The sequence below is a fragment of the Sciurus carolinensis genome, chromosome 9 (genome assembly GCF_902686445.1).
Source record: "Sciurus carolinensis chromosome 9, mSciCar1.2, whole genome shotgun sequence".
NCBI lineage: Eukaryota > Metazoa > Chordata > Mammalia > Rodentia > Sciuridae > Sciurus > Sciurus carolinensis.
The window spans coordinates 38,654,244-38,675,274 of record NC_062221.1 but is presented as its reverse complement, the minus strand read 5'-3'; the positions used below and the strand labels follow the sequence as shown (position 1 = coordinate 38,675,274).

General features: G+C 37.1%; 2 protein-coding genes across 6 annotated transcripts in view; one reads left to right on the top strand and one right to left on the bottom strand.

Annotated features, from left to right (window-relative positions):
* Serpini1 (serpin family I member 1) overlaps positions 1-5,765 on the bottom strand; it is an 86,694-nt gene extending 80,929 nt beyond the window's left edge. Inside the window, exon 1 of one of the 2 annotated variants that reach the window (XM_047563033.1) lies at positions 5,409-5,765. The gene's annotated coding sequence lies outside the window, so the exon portion shown is untranslated. The remainder of the gene's footprint in view (positions 1-5,408) is intronic. The other variant, XM_047563032.1, reaches the window with a different exon arrangement.
* Positions 5,766-6,295: 530 nt separating this feature from the next.
* Pdcd10 (programmed cell death 10) overlaps positions 6,296-21,031 on the top strand; it is a 40,539-nt gene continuing 25,803 nt past the window's right edge. The window contains exon 1 of one of the 4 annotated variants that reach the window (XM_047564909.1): positions 6,296-6,424. The gene's annotated coding sequence lies outside the window, so the exon portion shown is untranslated. Of the gene's footprint in view, positions 6,479-6,843; positions 6,960-20,019; positions 20,172-21,031 lie in introns of those variants that run through there. The other 3 variants (XM_047564910.1, XM_047564912.1, XM_047564911.1) reach the window with 3 other exon arrangements.

Genomic DNA, 21,031 nt, shown 5'->3' with positions numbered 1-21,031 from the left:
ACAATAAAATTAACTAGCTCTTCAAGTTAAATAGGGTAAAAACCCTCAAGTACAATAACAAAATTTAGATTATCAAGAAAATTATAAAAGATATGAAAGGTGGGTATACTATCAGAAGTTTTCCAGTGAGCTCTTTGAGTTCCATTAAAAACAAAACAAACAAAAAAAACCCAAGATGTAAGTTGATGACTACTCATTGGGTTGTCAGACTGCGCTTTAGAAATCATGTTGTGATATTTGAGCTCCTGTTACTGGTAACTCTGGAACCAAATGTATCTGGGAAAAACAATACACTTAGGAAAACTAAGGTTATTAAATCAAAGTGAGTTCCAACCTCTTGCCTTGCTACACTAAATGAAGAGCAGTGAGGCTCTCAGAAGCCTCCTTTCCCAGGCTAAGCCAGAAGGGGGCCCCAAAGCAGAGGCTGGAGCCTCAGGAGCCAGGCAAGTTTTAGTATTCAGTAGTTAAATAGTACAGAGCACAGCACTGGACCTTAATTTCAAGCCTTAAAACCTATTCTTTTCCCTGACAGGGTTCAAAGATAACAAGTACGGTGTAATTCAGGTTTAATAAGCCTTAATAAGACCCCCAAAGCAAGCATGTCATTAAATTAGAACATTCAAGATGAGTTAGATAGTAGTTAAGATAAAGCCTCATGTTACATTTATCTATTTTTCTGGAAGTCCTCTATTTCTGTATGTTAGGAAAAAAAGTCATAGTGTGAGTGGGGGAAATATTACTTAGAAGCACATCTTTAAAACAGCAGAATTCTACAGGCAAGAAGAGAAAATGAACCACACATACTGCAAAAGGTATTCAAAGAATAAGTTCATATCTAAAACACACAGGTACAAGGTTGTAGTTAATGACACTATTTGCTCTATTCATTCAGAAATCCAACAATAGAGAGCAATATTTATATTTAGCTCTAATATAAGCAACTGTTGTGGGCAGAGGGTTGTATTTGGTGCTAAAACAGTTGTCTAAGAAAAATTCATTTTTTTTATAAGTTATACTTGTTTGTAAAATGATTCTTCGTTATAGCTTGCCAAATAGCTGAACAAATAGTTACCACCTACTAAGTTTGGATTTTGTATAAGGCTCTCAACATTGAGGGAAATGAGGGGAGAGGGGGTGGAGGGGGGAAGGAAAGATGGTGGAATAAGACAAACATTCATTACCCTGTGTACATGTATGATTACACAAATGGCGTGACTCTACATCATGTACAACCTGAGAAATGAAAAGTTGTACTCCCTTTGTGTACAATGAATCAAAATGCATTCTGCTGTCAGGTATAACCAAATAGAACAAATAATTTTTAAAAACCCAAATAAATAAATAAAGTCAGGGAAACAGTGTTAGTTCTTAAAGACACTAAGCATCTATTGACTAGGAAGACAATTATGAACTCAGCTAAAACACAAACCATAGTGTTAACCATTAGGAGTAATGCCAAAGGAACAGGAAGATAAGGAAAAGTAATCATTAGATCTAAGATAAGTTACAGCTATCAGTATGCTAGTAGAAATATTAAAAAGCAAAGCAAAGGGCAGTTAAATACCTGCTGTAATTAATCTCATTACCAAGAACTACTTAAAACTAACTAAAATTGTTCAGGTCTTAAGTAATGAAAGAAAAATAATACCGAATTTTTAATTTTAACACTAATCAGATTAATTTGTTTCTGGAATGTCAAAAAAAGACCAACAAATGCCCAACTCTATACATGTTTAAACGAATTATCATGATTTCTTCCCCCCCCCCCTTTTTTTTTCTTTTTGGTGTGAGGCAGTAGTTAGAAAAATGGAGAAAAAAGAACAAATTCAGTTTTTATATAATGAAATAATTTTTTTAAAGATAACATCAACAAAGGTATGTCTCCAGGGACTTAAGGTAAGTAGAGGTAAGCCAAGGGCTTCCCTGGCTATAAAATGCAGACCTTAGGTGCCTCTGGTGGGAGAGTCCTTCCCCTCAACCATATTCTCTACCTGTGGGATAAATCTGGAAATGCTGGCATCCAAAGTTGTAGATAAGTCTTTGCAGTCCACACAGTCTAAATCAAACTGGGCTTAAATAACATTTCTTCAAAGCTAATTAGAATAAAGACATTCTCAGAATTAATATATAGTAATCATTCTGTGAGGTACACTGACTTGTGTATCAAAGTACAAAATATGTACTTCATGTGTACATTAAAAAGTATTAGCCAATAATGCTAATTCATGAAGTTTTTACAAGTCAATTCTTGATGCCTAGCAAGACATAAGGTGCTTAGGATCAACAGGAAAGAGAGAAGAAATACATGATCTCCAGGATCTAATAATCTAGTTACCCAAAATACAAACCCCAAACTTTAAGAACTAAATGCTAGAAACCTTGGAGGTAAGATTGAAAAAGCAAAAGCAAAACCCTTATCTGAATATAACAATCTAAATCCCCTCAGAATTTAACCTTAGGAATTTACATAAATAAATAAATAAACAGGTTCTTATTCATCTTTATTGTCTAGTTCAAGTACCTCTTATTAAAGATAAAACAACATTCAAGTTTTTGCTCCTTTTAAAAATTTTGTCCAAAGGACAATATTTTCACTTAGATGTGAATGTACATACAGAATCTTTTCTGCTTTAATAACACGTGTCCTCAAATTCTAACGAATTAATGTCTGAATCCAGTGAATATGTAAGTGTAGAAAAGTAATGTCTGCACTATGTATACAGAAATTATGATTGAGGGGGAAAGGCCATGTCATCACTTATAGACATTTAACAAAAAATAGCAAATCTTTTTCCTCTCGGGTTAAGGGTACTTTTTGAAAGCAGTTTTCTTCATATCTATCCACATCTTTCATCCACACCAAAATAATTTAATCTTGAACCTTTAAGAATTGCTCCTTTGTATCACATTCATTAGTGATCCTCCTGTTAGAAATCCAAGCTACTCAATAATTTTTACTCAACAGACTTAGAACTAGAATTTTAAATCTATACAAAAGTCTAAAAGACAGTATAATTTGAAATTAACCAGGTCTTTTGATTACAGAATAATCATCTCCTAAGCAATTTCCATTCAAGAGAAATATTCTGCACTGTGTTGCTTCTTTCTCATCATATATTCACTCATAGCCTTATATCTGCAGTAAAACTTAAGAGCACAATAAATAATATGCTTTCACACAGGCAGTACAATGCATAAAATTAGTATGCTTTATCAACACCAATCAAGAAAAGTCTTCATATTATCTGATATTGAATGTGAACATTAATTAAATGAGTGACGAATATTCCAGGTAACAAATGGCCATGATTTTTCTCCCACAAAAAACAGGGTCTTCTTACTCCTTAATGATACAGGAACCCAATTTCTTTCATTGACACGCTTAAAAGGATCTAAACCTTGAAAACGAGAAAACTTGGCACTTTAATACCACAAATTCATTCATTCCTAATAAGATTCTAGTCTTATGATACCTTAAAGCAGAAGACCTACATACATAGCTCAGATTCAAGTACATCTGAATTTCAATTGTTTTGTTACAAATCATCTTCCTATTTGCTTGGTTATTAACTGATTCTCAACAAGACTCTTTCAAAAAGATCTTTTAATGAAGACTTAAAGAACTTATTGCCAGTATTATAATTATTATTATTACATGAAGAGGGAGATAACCCAGTGATAGCAATTTTCCATTTCACCATATTAATCGGTAGAAGAGCCTGAGAATCTAAGACTCTGATTCAAGACAATACATTTAAAATAATGAGTGTACACAACCTCCCAAGCTCCACTAGCGCCCTAGTAGTTTTTCTCCCCAAATCATTTTCTCAAGGTCATATCAGCTATGTGGATTAATATATTCTCCAGTGATGTAACAAAGATAAAATCTGATCTTGTCATGGCTGCTAAGTTTAGTGCTACTGTTGCTTTTTTCTTCCTTTTAAGCTCTTTGCTGCTTCTAATACTTACCTGATCTGTTTGGGGACAATCTACAAGTAGCAGTTTTTCTAAGATTTGTCTGTCTATATATTCCTCTGGTGTGTGAGAAAGTGGGAGAGGAGGAATATACACTGATGTGTTACTTAAACTTATCACAGTAGTAGTCCATGGAAGTAAACTTTAAGCTATGAGAATACCTTTGCGTCATTTCTTTTCAAAAAGGAATTTTGTGTATATCACAAAAGTAAAATCCAAAACCTTAATCAGGAATGCATGATATAGAAGGTAATGACTATTTTATTGACTCTAGTACAAAAAATCTAGATTAAAGTATTCAGACTTTGAAATATTAAACTGTTACAATGAAGACATTTCAAAACAAAATATGGGAAATATGCTATGATTAAAAGCCCTATAATCTGGGGAACTCTATAACAAACAAAATTTAAAAAAAAAACTAGACAAATAGATTCTTACTAAGTTTCTAATTAGAAAATGCTGTAATCTTGTCATAGTCAACAAAGCTGGTGAGACTTTGAGGTTTACCTAACATTTCCACTGATAGGTACCGTAATTACATCAAAGAAATACACTCATGGTTTAATACCGAGAATAAAGTATTATTTTATGACGCTATCTGTATTTAAAATCTGAGCCCATTATAACACATACTAAGGGTAATCATTTAACATATACTGTCTAAAGAGAGAAAAGATCCTCACACAGCTTTCCTTGTACTCATGCTTGTAAAAATGTACAAATGTTACCGGACAGAAATGAGAGAATAAGGAGCAGCATGAAGTGAACCATATGTTCCCATTGTAGGCTGAGTCCTGGTCTTTGTTTCAGTATTCCAGAACCACTGGAAAGAAAGCTAAGTATCTATCCATTAAAATATATTTTCACGTATTGCTGGCAAAAGTTATACTTCTGATAGGTTCAGTTAGAATCGTCCTATCCTATTCCTGCTTACATTTGCTTCTTTAATCCTGATCTGCAATTCTAGGAACCTGCAATACAACCACCCTGGATAACAGATCAGAAGCAGAATAGTCTGATAAACCAACGCAAAGAACAAACACCGAAGAAGAATGCAAAGTTATTTTGAATAGTTCTGAAGTATTTTATATCAAAGACACATATTTGCTTTTTACCAGCTATGCACCTATCCAGATATCAATCCACCTTGTCCTCAATCGGCAAGGTTTCCTCAATCTTGAGATCTCCCAGAACAGTTTTAATGGTGCAACTCAAACCAAAACCACTAACCACGCCCTTTAAACCCAGGGTCAAGATACCTTTTGCACCCCCACCCCAGTCCAAAAATGTACATCGTTCACCCAAAGGGGATTGTACCGATTTCCTAACCCAACGCAGACTCTTTTAGCTGTGCCTTGATATAATTCCTATCGGATGGTTTTTTCTTCCGGGCAGTGTGCGGACGCCGGGAAGAAGGCAGCCACGCTTACCTCCCACACACCTTCAACCCCTGGCGGGATGCTGGAGCTGATGCTCGGAAGATTGCACTCTGCTCCGCTCCTGTTCCTGCTCTGGTCTCTCCCGGGAAACTACAGTCCAGGCTGTGCCTTCAGCTTCTACAGGGACTCAAGCTCCGCCTCCCCCTCTTCCAGTTGGCGAATTTGGCAGCTGTTGCTCCTCCCCCTGCTGTTCCTGCTGCTGCCGAGGCTGGAGGCGGCGGGAAGCGGCTCCGGTGTACCTTCCCGCTCGCTGCACTTGTGCAGCGACTCTACCTCTTCCCTTTCTCAGGGTACCCTTCTTCCCACACTCAGTGGCCTCACACCTGGACTTGGTCACCCCTCCCAGGTGCCCCTGCAGGGAGCCCAGGTTCAGCCTATCCCTCCCTAGTCCGCGGGTCTGGTTGCTTGGTGTGCCTGGGGCTTGGCTGCTCTTAGGAAGCTGCTCTTTCGGACGGGGCGCGTCTCCACACCACACCCTCCCTCCACACCGGCGAGTTCCTTAAGGCTTCCTCTCCGACCGCGTTGCTCACTCAACCCAGCTACCCCACGTTCCCTGCCTCGGGTCCCCCACCCTCTTCCTTCCTCTGCTCCGCAAGCCCAGCCCCTCCATGGGTGAGGCGCCTGCGGGGCTGACAGCGCGCCCTGATTGGCGCAGGTGAGAGCTGGCCCCGCCCTTCCTCTCCTTTCTGTGTACCCTCTCTCTGCATCTCACCTCCTCCCGCAAAGGCAGGGAGCTCTCTTACTATTGGCTGGAAGTGTCCCCACCCATCGCCTTGGGCTCCGCCGCTCAGCCTGCCGGGAAGTGTAGTCTCGCAAGTGCAGGAATTGCTGGTAACGCCGGCGAGTGGGACTACGAGTCCCCATAGAACGCTGCGCGACTCCGGCTGGGCAGGATTCCGGACAACGCCTGGTTCCTCTCGGGTCCTTCCGGCGTCGCCGGAGTGAATTGATCCGGGAGTTGAAGAGGGCTCCAAAGGTGGGAAGTGAAGTCAGTGCCTCAGTTGCCGGTAAGGTGTGGCTGTTCTGTCCTAATCACCGTACCTCCGCACGGAGTAAAAAAGGTCAGGTCACTCGGGGACTGAAGCACTCGGGCTTGGCTCTGGAAGGCGGAGCGGACGGGGTTGGGAGCGGGGCCCTATGGGCGTAAGCGAGGTTACCCTACGCGAGTGGCGTAAAGCGGGTTTGTAAATGCCGCCTGCCCCGCTGGGGCCCGAACGCCTCCAGGAAGTCTCGTCTAGGTGGGGGCGGAGGGGAAGGGTGAGGTTGGCCTCTCTGGCCCGGGGAGAGGGGAGAGGGCGGATGTGCCTGGGGTGGGGTCCTCTAAAGGTGTGGCTTGGGAGGAGAGGTGAAGCTGCTGTTTTTCCCCCGGCTTTATAAGTAAGCTAGGGAAGGAGTGGAGGAAAGAAAGGGTTCTTGGGAGCCTGTCTTGGGGTGACCAGGGTTATGCCCTTTGAAGGAAGAGGAGCGCTGGAGAAGGAAGAGTCAAATGTTGACAGATCTACGGATTTAGTTCCAGTTTTAAGATGTGGCCCCTTTGAGGAGGTAATCTGTCCCTAAGCAGAAAAGCTTGACACTCTTAAGAGTAATACCTAAGATATCTTTAGTCCAGAACTGCTTTCACTTTGGGATGCTGACGAGGAAACTGAGGGAATAAATGACATGCCCAAGGTCACACACATAGAGACAGATCTTCTGTATCCAGTCAGAGTGCAGGTTCTGAACTGGAGCTGCTGCCTGAGAAAGAAGGAAAGTACGGGGGTTTGGTGTGTTCTTTGAAAAGGGTGGAGGAAGTTGCAAAGTAATAGTATTTTATGTATTTCTAAGAAGGCATTTGTAAGGTGAAGCGGTTTTTTTTTTTTTTTTTTTTTTTTTTTTAAGTGGGGTGAAACTCCTCACTAAAGAATTCTAACCTTTTAGAAAAAAAGAATGAATCAATTTGTACTTCCACAGACCATTTTAAGGGTGGGTATGTTTAACAATATATCTCAGACTTAGAGTTAATACTCCTTTCCCTTCCTACCTTACTCATTTTGTAAAACCGAGAGCAGTTGGGTTGGAATTCTTTAACAGAAGTTATGTTACACATTTTCTTTTCAGATACATCAAAGAGAGTTTATTGTGCCCATTAGAAAAGAAGATACGTTGCATTTTGGGTGGTAACTTTTGTTAGAGAGTTCTAATTTTCCCTCATTTTCTTGACTTCAGGATCTGTGTGTGTGCGTGTGTACACGCGAGATAGAATAATGTTTATATCTTATATTGAGCAGAAAGCAGTGCACTTGTTCTAGACTTATTCTCCTGTATTTTTATAGCTCAGGAATGTTATTTTTGTGTAGTTTTTAAATAGAATTATAGGCATGACCTCATTGACCTCAGGAATTTTTGTGATAAGTTTATATACACAAAGGTATAAAATTATAGTTACCAGGAAATCAGTCATGGTTTATTGTTACATAAGTTGTATTTTGAATGTACTCTGCAGTTATTAATATTATCAACAAATTGTCTTAAAAATGAAAAACTATTTTCTAGGATCAGGTAGTATGTTCTGCTGTGAACATTATTTGGTTTTAATATGACTTTTAAAATATAAGGATAGGTATGATACTACAGAACGAAGTAAAATCAGGAACAATGTGGTGTCATACGTAAAGTAGTACACAGTAAGGAAGAGCCAGCTAAACAAATGGAAAATAACATGGGGATAACTGACTCTGTGCTAGATGAAAAAAGGGCACAGCTCTCCATTCTTATCCCTAACCATTTTCATTTAGGTAGACCATAAACTGGACATGAGTCAGTGATGGTGAAGCAAGAATGTCATTGTATTTGCCTTTTGTAAAGGTGTAAAGATGAGTTTGGCATGTAGTTATGTGATATGGAAGAAGTTTTTGAGGTAAGAGGAAAATTTTAGAAAAAAAGAAAAATTAACATAAAATACTTGTTCTGAATATATTAATCCTAATCTTCAATTCAGTCCTATCACTAAGTTCTCTTTATTTTGTAGGTTCATTATAGTTTTGATATTTCACCTGTGTTGGAATGGCAGAGTAATTTTTCTGTTGTATATATCATTATATCATCCTTTAGTCACGTGCTAGAGTTCGCAGAAAGGTGTGTAACTTGTGTTTTTACTGTGGTGTGCAGCCCACCAGTGTTCACATTTGTTCTTATTTTGGACCTTATAGGAGCCTTTTATGTCAATTTTTTTTTTTTTTTTTTTTTTTGGAGGACATCATCTCCTGTAGTACTGAGGTTGTTTTCATATATACTTCTCAAGGATGTGAAGTCTATAAGAACAGGTGCTGTATGTTATTTATTATTGTAATCTCAATAGGTAGAGTAATTGAATACTGGATTACAAAAAATAGAAGAGGCTCAAGTTGGTTAAATGATTTGTCCAAGGTCATGTGTCTAATAATTGGTGAGATCAAGTCATAATCTAACTAAAGATCTTTGTGGAATAAAAACATAGTTCCCTTAGATTATTTTATTCAAGAAAAAGACTTAATATGGCTTAAATATTTAATGCTATTCATCCTTTATTTTCATTAATACTGACAATTTATCTTCTGTCCTTTATTCAGCTCTCCATTCTTATCCCCAACCATTCTCATTTATCCTTTTAGTTATTACATACATAAACTCCGTCCTGACTTGATGAGGGCCTTTTAATATGTTCCATCTCCCTGCCTGGTCTGTTTTCCCTTACCTTTCCAAAATCTGCCCAATGCATAGTCAATTTGAAATCTCAGTTTAAACCTTGTACCTCAGTGGAGCTCTCCTTGACCTCCTTTGATTTCCTCCCTCCCAAAACAGAGTCAGTTTCTATGTGATCTTCATCATCTCTGCACTTTTTTGCTATCCACATTAGAAACTTATTTATTTCTGTACCTATTTGATAAATATTTGTCTTATTCACTAGACTATAAGTTACCTGAGCAAAGCCTTATCATTTATGGGTCTTGTCCTACTACTTACCATCTGGCACAAAGTAATTGTTTAGTAAATATTTGCTGAATGAATGAATGAATATATTCATGCACAGTGCCTCCGGAATTCTGCTAGGGACAGAAATAATGAAAGGTATAAAACAGGTGTGCATCCCACCTAAGGAGGATTGGAAGATAAAAGAATTTTCAAATGAACTAAAGCACAGGAAATTTAGGTTAGCTGCAAAGGAGTTATTGCCTGAAATTTGGAATATAAATTGTAGAAAGGTGTTTGTTTTTTCTTGGAGCTCTTGAAACTCCAGATAGGTGTTTTTCTATGTGGAAAGGACAAAACAGTCATTTTCACTTATAGCAGTTTCTGTTCAATAACAGTATTTTGGAGACTTTATTCCTGCTCTCGTTTTGCAGGTAACTTTTTTTTTTTTTGGGGTGATGCTGGGGTTTGAACCCAGGGCCTTGTGCATGCTAGGCAAGCACTCTACCAACTGAGCCTTATCCCCAGCCCCTGCAGGTAACATTTTTTTATAATAAATTATAGGTGTAGAACAAACTTTTAATGGACTTTCTTCTTCCTTTGTGTTACCTCATTTTTGTCCTCAAACCAATTATTTAGGTATTATTAACACTTTATAACTAAGGACACCAAGGATTTAAGTGAATTTACTGACTAAACATAGAAAAATTAAATTAAATTAAATTATTGGAATTTCTAGGAGAAGATGTCAGAGCCAAGGTTTGAATTGATCTCTCTCTATGCTTTTTCCCTTTTCTTTGTTTTTGTTCGTTTTTAACTGCTATTTTCCTATGAATTTCACCTTTAATATCACTTGCTTCAGACAGGGTGACTTTGGAAAATTGAGTAATTCTTGTTTCAGATAATCTTATTTTGAGCTTCTTCAGAATTTTCCAAATACTGCAGTGGGTCTCAAGGTAATACTTGCTTTAAACCTAGATACTTATAAGAGTTTAGATTATTATTTTTAAAACAAGGAAATAAAATTTCATGGGTAAATTGTGTTACGTTTTAGTCTTAGAAACAAATTTGTAATCTTTTACAGTTCCACATTAATGGAATAAAAATATACCCAAGAGCTCTGAGTTGCTGTAGTCTGATATTGGTTTCATGGATTTGCCAATACAGTCTCCCACAAGATATTGTCAGAAAGTGATTGCTGATATTTGGCTTTAAAATTTGATGGTGCTACTAGTTTTCATTATTAAATGTAAGCTTTTGCTAAGTCCTAAACTTACTTTTTAAAGTCAGACCTAATGTTATTTGAATATGGATAACAGTTTCATATTTACCTAGTATAACCAGAATGCAGAAGATAAAACTGAGGTACTGCTTCTTATATGTTTTTATATTATTAAGTTTATTAAAATAGTTCATGTTAATAAGAATTTTAAGCCAGAAATTGATTTTTTTTCTGTACTATACAGTGTAGAAGTGATTTAGAATTTAGTGTGATTTTGTGATTTTTGAAATATAATAAGATGGCAGTCTTAGAGGCTTATGGGATGGGTACACACACACATACACATAATGTAAAAAATTAAAGCCTTTATCATAGTAATTAGAAATAATTATTTACTGAAAGTTAAACAGTGGTTTGATGGTTCATTTTTGTATGAAGTTGGATTTTTTTTTCATTTAAGCTACACAATTTAAATGTATCTTGGATGTTTTATAATATTACAATTCTCTTTCTCAGGGTCACTCTTAAATTTTGGTTATGGGGGACCTGTGTTTGTTTTGTTCTCTTAATTGCTCAAAAGTGATTTGAATCTATTTAATTTTAGTCTTCTGCAGTTACCTAGAATCAGGTGTTGCCGATGGGGTAAAAGATTAAAATAAGAAGGAAAAGAGAGAAGAAAAAAAAAAAGGAGCTATCTTTACTAGCAGATTTATGAATTATTGGGTAATAGCAATTGAACATACCAAGTTATTATCATTCACTCAGTTAGGCCAGTTCCTTGAAAACAAATTTACCAGAGGTAAATCTAAATTGCATAGTAATGATCCTTTGGGTCATTCACATATATCTTTATTGAGTATGCATTGCATGTGGAATTGCCTTAAATTTGCTTTGGAATGAGCTGGAATCTAATATGATAGCTAACATTCATTGAGCCTTAACTAATTTCCAGGCCTAATAGTAAGCATTTCAAATGATCTCCATGTAATCCTTACAACAGTGCTAGGAGGTAAAGGCAGTATTATCCTCAATTTAGAAATGGGGAAACTAAAGTTAAGGGGGTTAAAGAGTTTGCCCAAGGTCATAGGACTACTAATTGCTCAGATCTAGAATTTGAATCCTAGCTGACTGACTCAGTAGACCAGGGTTGTAATCATTCCAGTAAATATGTTTGTGATTAAAGTTCATTGGAAACCAGTTAACATTGGAGTTACAGAGAAGTTGTATCTTAGTTTCTAAGGTCAGTGTGTCAGGTACCAATTACTTAATATTCATACTTACTTTTTAAAAATGTGTTAGGAACCTAATACAGAGATTAACAATTTCAACCCAACCAGTTTTTTCCTAGCATTGGAACAGATTACTGAAGTGTCTGATTTTTTATTTAGAAAGTATTGAAAAGAAATATATATGTTATAAAATCAAAATTAATTTGGCAAGCTACTCATTGTGAGAGGCCCTGTGACTGACCCATAAGTCTGACATGGGAAGTAAGCAGACCATGTCTCTTACCCCTCTCATTCTGGGGCTTATGCATGTGGAATGAAATTTTGATCACCTACATATTTCAATAATTTTTTTTTTCCCTTAGGGGGAAAAAAATGTTAAGAGGGTCCATTGAACTTTTTTAGGGTAGGTGTATAATGTGATGTGAGTGTGCTCCCTGGAGCACATATATAGATTGGCAATCTGACATGTCACTATTTCTTTACTGTCTCTTCTGTGTCTTTTTATCACTACATCTCCAACTTTCAGGAACTACCCAGAGAACTATGATAAGTATTAGGAGACAGAAAAATGGATAAGACTTTCAATTAGGGAGTTTGTGCATTAGTAGATAGTAGGGGGTATAAAGACCATTATATGGCATTTAGCTTTTCTAACGTATTAAGTACTATAAAGTACTTCCACAGGCATCAGTTCATTTGATAATATAGAACTATAGCTGATAGGTTGGGAGAATTGATAATTTCTCTAACTTACCATCTGATTCCTGGAACCAAAACATGTCTCCCTGCCTTCTTCAACCATCCTTTTTTCAGGATGACCTGGAATCCTGCTGAGATTGAAGTTAAGAAATGACAAAACCGTAAGATGTCACACCCCTGCTGCCTTCTCATACTTATGTAAGGTTATACAACAAAAGCCAGTTGAGAATGTTAAATGAGTCAGCCCTGACCTCTAGGCGGCAACTATATACCAATTCAGATTGTTGCAAGACTTTCTTAATTTAATTCCAAAGGATTTTGGATAATGTTATGCTATTTTATTCAGAATTATATATACTTTGTGGATGCCTTTACCCATATTAAAGTTGGCATTTTTGTAATAATTGTCAAACCTTGAGAGATTTCCAAGGTTCTACCTTAATTTTGGTATTCTTTATTAAAAGATGAATTATACTTTTGCAAAGTGAAAATCCCAGGAAGAACTGTAAATGCAGTATTAGAAATTACCATTCTGTTGCCTTCAACAGAATGTGACTAGTAGCATTTGTATTTGAAATGAGTTTGAGAACAAAAATTGAAGTTCAGTAGAATCATTGAGATAGAACCTTGACCTCCTTAACATCTAGTGTTGAACAGATGAGCCGTGGTTAATTTGTTATTTGGGGTAAAGATTTTATTAACATTAGGAGTTTCTAGTGCCAAGAAATTTTATAAAATAAAGAAAATACATGTTGCATTTTGTGGACCTTAGGCAATTAGGAGTCAGTAAGTGAAAGAGGCATCTAAGATTTTTATTTATTTATTTATTTATTTTTGTTTTTTGGTACTGGGGATTGAACCCAGGGTCACTCAACCACTGAGCCACATCCCCAACCTGTTTTTGTATTTTATTTAGAGACAGGGTCTCACTGAGTTGCTTAGGACCTCCCCAAGTTGTTGAGGCTGGCTTTGAACTCACATCCTCCTGCCTCAGCCTTTGGAGCAGCTGGGATCACAGGTGTGCATTACCACAAAAACCCTGCTGCATCTAAGATTAGATTGCAAGTAGGCAAGACCCAAGGTGGTACAAAATCCTTTAATTGTCCCTTTAAGCATATGGTAGGTAAGAACACTCTGAGGGCTTAAGTTGATTTGAATTTTTAAGAGCTTTTAAAGGAAATCCTTAACATCATAATGGAGAAATTAAGAGATCACAATACTAATGAAAAGGAAGATAGAAAGCCACCTGCCTCAGGAAGTACTTGTTCAGTTAAGCAATTCCTGAGCCTCTACATCAAGAATTTTATGGGCAAAAGATGAAAATATTCAAGGGGAAAAATTTGTTTAATGTTTTTCATTAAGCATTTTCACTTGAATTTTGATCAAATTCGAATTTAACAAAAGTTTAGACACTGGAATAGAAAAAAAAAAAGTGAGATTGAGATAACTAAAGAGATTTATATTTTTCTCCCTGAGCCAATTGTTTCTAAGTATCTTAGAAGCAATTTGTTGCTATTTTTGTTATTAATGTTTCCATTTTCCATCAGCCAATTCAAAAGTAATGAACTCTTTGATTCTGTTGTCAATTTTTGATTAGCCTGAGATTATCCCCTTTGATAAAGAATTATCTGCAGAAAATCTTTGTTCATATCTTGATTTTACTGTGCTACCCAGCCTGCTTCTAGGTCACAACTTCCTTTATGAAGTTGACTTTTGTACATTGAGAGAATAAAGGATAATTTTTAACACCATTCCTCTCTCAGATTCTTTTTATACTCTAAAACTGAGTGATTTGCTTTGAGTGGTATGTAAATTTCTTCTGGTGGCCCAAATTTATTATTCCTCCATTTTGGCAAATGGAGGAAAAAAGGTTTTGTAAATAAGCTGTGTAAGTGCTATGACATTGTGATACCAGTATTAGTCTACCATTCTGTGTGCTGTGCAGGGGTAGGACTAAAGGGGAGGCAAGAGAGGCCTCTAGATTACAAGATTAAAAGAGGTCTTAACTCTGTCATGCATGTCAGTTTGTACTCTAGGCATCTGATTTACCTCACTCTAGTTGCAGCCCTGATGCAATGTCAGGTTCATAGAAGTTTGGATATAATATCAGTACCAAGGTGAAGTGAATGTTTATTGGGTGTCAGCCACTGTGTTTAGTGTTTTAAATACACTTAGTACTCTTAACAACCCTGTAAGATGGTAAGAACTCCCATGAGAGGGAGGGACTAGTAAAGAGTAGATATTTAATACACTTATTGGATGAATGAGCAGGTTAGTGTGTTTCATGTATAGGGAGATTAAGATTTTACTTGAAAAAAAGTGTTTTGTCTTAAAGAGCTTTAAATTTCTCACTGGGTTTAGAAATAAATTAAGTGATATTACACAAAAATTCAAACTCAGGTCTTTCTGTTTTATATCTAAGCACTTAACCTCCTGCTTTGTACTACCCATGTGTAGAAAAGCTTGATTACTTCTTACCCATTCTGTAACTCATTGTATTAAGAAACAGTACTCCTTAAAATATATCAGTGCACACACTTGACATGGTGCAGTTAACCTTTTTGGTGTAGCAAATTAAAGATCCATAAACTTCTGCTGCCGAGTACTGAGAGTGATGGTTGAATCATCCACATTCTTGATTCAGTCTCCATCATGACTTCATGAAGTTTGGGATCTTGGCTATATGCTCATTGAGCCAAGGATGACACAAAGGGCAGGTTAATTTAGAAGTAGTTCAATTTGTCTGACTACTTCACAAGTCTATCACAATAGGCTGTAGTAGCACTGTACGGTATTTAGTTAAATATCTTTCACTATTCTGGTTAGTTTCTTAGGAAGTTTCTTTTGTCCTTTGTTATGGTTTGGATAGGAGGTGTCCCCCCAAAAAGCTTCTGTGTTAATGCAGGAATGTTCAGAGGTGAATTGATTGTGAGAGCTGTAACTTAATCAGTTCATCCTAGTTTAAAGGGCGAGAGTGGTAACTCTAGGCAAGTGGGGTGTGACTCTAGGAGGTGGGTTACTAGGGGTGGCATGCCCTGGAAGTATACATCTGCACTGAGGCCCCTTCCCCCTCAACTCTGCTTTCTAGCAGAGGTGAGCTGCTTTCTACCATGAGGTGAGCTGCTTTCCTACACAGCACCCTTTAGTCATAGCTGGCTGCCTCATCTTGGGCCCAGAGCAATGAAATCAGCCATCTACAAACTGAGACCTCTGAAACCATAATAAACTTTCCCTCCTCTTAGTTGTTCATGTCATATATTTTGGTCATAATGACACAAAGCTGAGTAAAATATTTATTTCTAAATTGTGAAAGTTGGACATTAGACTAAATTTTAGGATTTTACCATTTAAGTTTCCTAAATGGATTATGTGTGGCAAGGGTAAATATACTGGTTAAAGATTGAGATCTGGAACTGAGTCATGGAAAAACATGGTTCTTCTGCGAGCTGCCAGTAAGGTTCTGGCCCTAACCTTTCTAGTAGGGCCTCTCACCTTTGTTTTTCATAGTACTTTGTTCATAATTCTTGTGTAATGATTGTTCTAGAGCAAACTTTAATTTCTGGAGGAGGGAGAGATGGGTAAGGCTCCTGTGAGAGGGAGGGACTGGTAAAGTATTTTACTGGTAAAGTATTAAGGTATTTTAATACATTTATTGGGTAAATGAACAGTCTAGTGTATTTTGTGTTTAGGGAGAGAAAAGACTTTACTTGGGGGAAAAAAACCCTTTAAAAGGTTTAAAATCATGTATCAGTTTTTCTGTGTTCAAAGAAACCTTGATACCAGTGGGTTGGGGAATTTATGGAGAGCTGATTTCTAGAGAGATTGCACTTCTCATCCTAGATTAGATTGCAAATGTATTTTCTCTATTTAATCATGGTAGCTGATATTAAATAATTACTATATGCCATGCACTGTTCTGTCTGTAATAATATATTAACTCTTCACAACAACCTTAAGAGATAGACAATATTATTATTATCATCTCATAGATGAGAAATTTGTACTCACCTCTCTAGTAACAGTGCTCTTAATGTTGCTTGGTATAATTGAAATCCTCCAATTTCTATTTTCCTTTATGTAATATTGTGAATTTTTAAGGTTCTTAGTATCTCATTGCTCTCATGTTGTCCTTCCATAACTAAAATAAAATATCTGAGATAACCAACTTCTGAAAAGAAAAGATTATTTTAGCTCATGGGAGGCTTCAGTCCATGTTCTGTTTGCCCTGTTGGTTTGGGCTTGTGGTGACATAGCATATCATGGGAGGAGTGCATGGGGGCAAAACTGTTAATCTCACAAGCCAGGCAGAAGAGAGTGGAGAGGGGACTGGAATCCCACATTCCTTTCAAGGGCACGCCCCTGGTGACTTCCCGCTAGACCCCATCTCTTAAAGGAACCACTGTCTCCCAGAGTTGCCAACCTGGGGATCAAGTCTTTGGGGGACTTTCCAGATGCAACTGCAGTATTTGATTCCTGGTTTCTAAAGGTTTATGTCTAAGTCACAGTACAAAATGTATTCAGTTCATTTCTAGGAGTTCTAAAATCTTAACATTCAGCATTGCTCAGGAGTCCAAGTATAGTCTCCTGTAAGACTCAAGACACATTCAGCTAAGAGTCCCTGTAAAAATCAAAACAAAAGTTAAATACTTACAAGTTACAGTGTTGGGTAGTACATGAGGTATATATTCCCATTCCAAAAGCGAAGTCTAGGATTATAAAAACCAGTCCAAGACATCTGCGAAATCCAGTAGGATAATCATTAAATCCTTTGACCTTGTTGATTACAGCCTACATGGCCACTCGCTTGGGCTGGCTCTGCTGGCTGCTGTACCTTTCCCTGACAAATGCTGCAACTTACTGTCACCTCTGCCTTCCTGGATTCTCCATTGTGGCTTCAGCTTCAGCCTCAGAGTTCCATTCATTCTCCTATCAGGGAATTCTTGCAGGGACTCAGACCCCACAATCTATCATAATCTGACCTCTGTGGATTTCCTGTGAAATCTCCATGCAAACTTTGTTGATTCCATAACTTTTGCATTTTGCATGACTGCAAAATCAGTATCACATGGATGATGCCAAGGTTGGCCACTATATTGACCTATACCTGGACCTGCCCGAGGTTCCGCTTGAACTGCAGTTACAGTGGCCTCTGACTGCCTTGCTAGCTGAATATGGGAAATGAATCCCAGGGAAACATGTACCTAGGTGGACCTCTTGGACAGTATATCCCAGGGCTCTATTATCAAAAGAATCTACCCTGGGTAGTGTTTGAAACAAATTTGTATTTCTAAGCCTTTGAGCCTGTGATGAATGGAGTGGTATTGCAGTTCCTGAGATGTCCTTGAGCCATCTTTCACATTGCCCTGGTGCAAAACATTTGACTTTTTATCTTTGTTAGTATCTGCATCTTTACTCATGCTCTTTTTTTGGACCAGACTGGGAAGTTGTTAAACCTTTCTTCTCTGCTCCTTATTGTTTCTGGTTCTTATTGGCAAGTTTGGCTAAAAGCAGCCAGTATCATCCATACCACTGCCTGAGTGCTTTTCTGCCTTGAAATTTTCTCTGCCAGATAAATTAGTCCATCACCCTTTATCCTGGCTTTCCCATAAAGTATCAGAGAATGGACAAAATGTGACCAAATCTTTTGGCCATGGTATAACAAGGGTAACCTTTAGTCCAATTGCCAAGAGTTCTCATTTCCATCTGAAACCTCATCAAACTGGCCTTTACCCTCAGCGTTCCTGTCAGCGTTCTGTTTTGAGCCTCTACATGCATCACCTGTTAAACTCCACCTACAGCATTCTTGGCTTTCTGTAGCCTACTCCTCCAAACTTTTCCAGATCACTGCATACCAATTCCAAAGGCTCCTCCACATCCTCCAGTATGGCTATAGTTGATAACTTCACTTCTTGGTACCAATTTTCTGAGTTAACTTTCTGTTACTATTGTATGATACTTGAGATAATCAGCTTCTAAAGAGTAAAGATTTGTTTTGGCTTAGTTTTGGAGGTTCTAACCCATAATTGGATTGTGGCTTTGAACCTGTGGTGGGGCAGCACATCTTGGCAGGAGTACATGGTGAATCAAAACTGCTTACGTGATCCAGGAAGCAAAGGGAGAGAGGAAGTGACTGGGGTCCCACAGTTCACTTCAAGGGCATGCCACCAGTAATCTAAGGATCTCCTATTTAGGCTCCATATCTTTGTTTCATCATCTTCTAATATATCACCTTGGGGATCAAGCTTTTAATTAAAGAGGTTTGGGGAAACATTCAAAATTAAAACTATAGCACCTCTGTAGAAAAATACATTTTAATTTTGAAATGACTGGTTTATAAGTGTATGCTCAGATTCAAATCTGTGTAAATATACTGGGATTAACCATGAGTGATAAAGTAAATGGAGTTAAATACTGAGCACTTTTACATTTAGGTATTTTTCCATCATGAGGTATTGTGCTTTAATTAGCTAATGTTGTTTATTTACAAAGACATTTTAAGTAAATGATGTTTTATTTAGAACTTTACCTAATAGCCTATTAAACACTTATTCATATTTACAGAGATACAGAAGGTAATATCTTATTTGTAAAAGAAAAAGAATAGGTAGAGCCTTTGAACCAGTTAGTGGTATCAGATACCTGAAAAATGTGACTTGGCAAAAGAGGGGTGTCTTTTCATGTTTAATAAAGTAGGCTAAACTTTCCAGTGAAGTGAAAATCCATTACTGAATATCATACTTTCTTTGGATAGTTATTTAAAATAGCCAAAATCCAAAGATTGGTAACCTAAAATTTAATATAGAGACTATGGTTTGGTTTAGAAATTGCCTTACCTTTTATTTTAACTACATCTTTTTTAAGTGTATAGCTTAGTGGTCTTCCATCTATTTCAATCAGACAGAGTTTAGTTACTTGCTCGGAGACAAGGTGTTTTATAAATGATAGGACCAGAATTTGAGCAATGTTCTCAAACCTTAATTCTTAGGCCTTTTCCCCACATTTTATGTACAAATTTCCATTAGTATTTTGAAAAAGGATGGAAAAAAATTATTTACGCACAGATACACACACAATATAGTGCCAGAGTGCTTTATATTAACTGTTAACAAGAGATTACTTATAGATGTCTCCAGATAGCAAAATTCTATAACCACTGAACTCACAGTAGTGCATATTTTGGGAGGTTGAGTTCCACATAACCTGTTAAAAAAAGAAAACTTTGAATTACAGAAAATATGATTTGTAGAAAAAAGGAGAGTTATGTTAGTATATCCTGAAGACTTCAAGATCATTTGAATCTAAGTAGTCCTACTTAGGATCATCTATTTAAACCCTGTTCCTCTGCTTTCCTAGCTGTCTTCCTCCAAATATTATTTCTTATTTGGAAATGGCTTTAACATTCTGGCCTGAGAAAACTTCAGAAGGTATGAAGGATGTGATGGCAAATGACAGCCTTTACAATTATATAAAATAGCTATACTATGATTTATACAGTCTTGGAAAAAATCCAATTTCTCTAGGATCTGGTGGGCATGATTCTCGAGAAAGCCAAGGAAGAGGGAACCAGCTCTTGAGAACCAGCTCTATACCAGTAGCTACCAGCCTGTGTTCTTGAGAATCATCTGGGTTATCTGCTAAAAATAGATTCCTGAACTATTCATTCCTTGGAGATTCTGAGTAAGTAGTCTTGGGAATGAGTATTTTTAATAAGTGCCAGGGTAATTGTGATGGCTTAAGTCTTTAGACACTGAGGAACTGATACACTTGTACTTTCTCCTAGGGAAAGATTTACAGTATGCTAAAAGCTGAATTATGTTTTGGATCTTGCTTATGTGTAAAGGAAGATTAACTTCTGTAATTATCTGGTGGCTATATTATCTTAGTAAATATAGAAGAAACTTGGGATAACCAAAAAAGAAAGTAAAAAGTGGTAAATATGATTGGGTCTCTCTCAACTTGGTTAGTGTGATTAAATTTTTATGTTTACTTTTAACTTGCAAAACGTGGTATTTTAGAAGTATTAACAGGTAGAACATATAATTTGTCTCTCTGTATCATTCATTTGCCCCTTCATCAAACATTAATTGTCTGCTATGCTTCCTTTAGTGTCTCTGTGGGAAAAAGAAATACACAGGAATCTGAACATAAACATGTACATTCTGCTCAAAGCTAGAATGATTCAACTTTTTAAACTAAGTAGGCATGAACATTTTGTTGAAGATTCAATATTAATCAGTCTTTCCCTTTTCTAGGGAGGGAGGTTATAGGAATAACAGTTTAGGACCAGGTGAAAAAGCTGAGTACTGAATTTAACTCAGAAAAAAAATAAGCAGGACCTGCCTACAAATGTTTCACATGCAGAATTTACTTAGGAAGTACTTTTCTGTCCAAGAACTGCATATACCAGTGTAAGGACTTCTGCTTGTCACTCTTATTTGGGAGTAAATAGCTTTGGCTCTAGAGTTATCTCACACCCCAGATGGAGTAAAGGGACTCTCTCAGGAAATGCTGATTCTGAGCCTAACGATGCACTAAGT